Genomic DNA, 2,439 nt, shown 5'->3' with positions numbered 1-2,439 from the left:
TGTTATAACCAGAAGACAAAACATTAAGCGTCAAAGCTTTTAAAATATGCATATCAGACAAAGAAAGAGAGAGATTGGGAAAGACATCAAAATGCATAGGACCAACAAACAAGGAAGATTGAATCATTCCGAGTATACTGGTCTTAAATTCAAGAAATCTTGCGTCACGCAAGCAAAGCAAAACAGAAGCATTAATACCAAGTCGAATCAATGGCTTGACTGCAACTTGAACACAACCAACATGCAAAAACTTATAACCTTTAGCAAGAGAGTCATTAATGAACTTCTTGTTAAACAGGGTTATAGTTTGATCTTTGCCGGTAATAGCAAAGGTTTGTTCGACAGTTTTGACAGAAAATTGAGATTTAAAAGAAGATTTAAACCAAGAAGTAGTGTATACATCCTTAGCGTCTAGCTTCGGGATGTTCCACTTATCAACACATAAATCATTATCAGAATCAACAGAAAAATTTTCATAGTTAACCACGTCCGGTGGCAAACTGGAATTAGAGCTGACAGAAGAATTAGATCTCCACATTTTGACACACAAACTAAACTCAAAATTACACTCTCAGTAGAGTCTTAAAGGATCTCATCCTAGGTACTCACTCACTGGGTAAACTCTCTAGGGGTCTCCCTCCTAGACACTAGACTATCCACACATACCCTTGGCTAACGTTCAACCCACACTGTCACACATACCCTTGCCTAACGTTCAATCCACTCGTCTTCTTCACGCCCTAAACGCCAAACCCAGGCTCAAACGGGACTTATAGGTACCTCGACAAAAGTGGTAGGGGGGTGGTGGCAGGCTGTGGTAGCGGGGTGGTGGACTACCGTCTAACAACTAGGATCTCGACACAAGAAAGGTTAACAGGGGGTAAGCAAAGAGGAGAAGAGCAAGACAATACTCAGGGGGCAAAAAGGAGAGCAGGGTGTACATCAAGCAGCAAAGAGATCGCAACTCTTATGGCTCTGATACCAAAACTAAACTCAAAATTACTGTGCAAAATCACTGTTCGTTTTGACAGAAAATTTTCAAGAAAAATTTTTAATCTGTAACGATTAAAGCCAAACTTTAATCTGGGGGAGGATATTTTTTATCTAGATTTGTTTATGCTCAGCCTATATAACGGCTATATGAACGCTTATGACAGTTTTTTTTATCTAGGGGTAATTATGTAATTTCATAGGTTTTAATGAGGGCATCAAAATCCCACGTGAGATGCACGTGGGATGATTTCCGTCAAATTAGATGAAAATTAGTAATTGAATGTTTGAATTGAAAATTTTTTAAACATTAGAGTTTGTTTGGTAAACGATTTCGATTTGGTTTCGGTTCGATATTGTACCAAAAATTAATTAATGTGAAAAAAGTAATAATTTTTTTTTGAAAAAGTAAAAAAGTAAGAATGTTTGGTATGGAAAAATGAAGAAAAAACATTATTTTGTAATGATTTTTTATTTGAATAGTAATAAAAAAATGATTGATGTGATATAAAAAGTAAAAGAATGTTGAAAAAATAAAAAAGTGGGATGAATAGTGTTGTGCCGAAATCATGCCAAAACGGTTATCAAACGGATCCCAGGGGGGTACATTGCCAATTTTTAAATATTGAGGTTTGAATTGAAAAACTCTTGAAACTTTTAGGTGATAAAGTGAATTTTCCTTTTCTTTTTATTTTTTTTGGTGTGTGTGTGTCAATTGACCACCAGATATTTCATTTGCTGGATTTGTTCTATATATTTGATTTATGTTGGTGGCTGAGGATAAACATTTGCATCGATTTTTTTATTTAGTGATGACTTAAATAGCGGTACAGTATCGCAATGAACAGAAAGTAACATGTATGCTTTAGCAGTTAGCATGTGAGAAGCAAAATAAGAAAGCAAGTTCTTTTAACTTGCTTTTTTAATAGTATTAATAAAAAAGTGGGTATTTCTTAGATATATACTAGTCGCACGTACGTGATGCCCGATTGATCCCGTCTGACTAAACAACCTTGACTGACGGAATGTGGGCTTTGGTAATGAAATGGTAGTTTAATTTGATGCAGTTATAATGTAAAGTTGGTAGTTGATGGGGGTATATGGTAATCGAGTGGTCATAATTTATTGGAGGAAAATGATAATTACTCCTAAAATTTACAAATTATATATATATATATGCATTGGTTGTAGGTTGGTAGCCACCCCGGTGGCTCGCCGCCACCCTCGACCCATGCGCCACCCCTGGCCACCTTGGGGTGGCTTGCGTGCCACCCTGTAGGTGGGGTGGCCCGTGAGCCACCCCTACGCCATGGGGTTGGCCGTGCACCACTCCCAGCCACCTCTAGGGTGGCTGCGCGGCCACCCCCAACCAAATCAACAATGGCCCAAAGGCCACCCTCACTTAAGGGGTGGCACACGGGCCACACCATGGTGGCTGGGGGTGGCCGC

This window comes from Corylus avellana, chromosome ca2 (genome assembly GCF_901000735.1).
Source record: "Corylus avellana chromosome ca2, CavTom2PMs-1.0".
In the NCBI taxonomy this organism is placed as follows: Eukaryota; Viridiplantae; Streptophyta; class Magnoliopsida; order Fagales; family Betulaceae; genus Corylus; species Corylus avellana.
Note: the sequence above shows the minus strand (reverse complement) of the source record.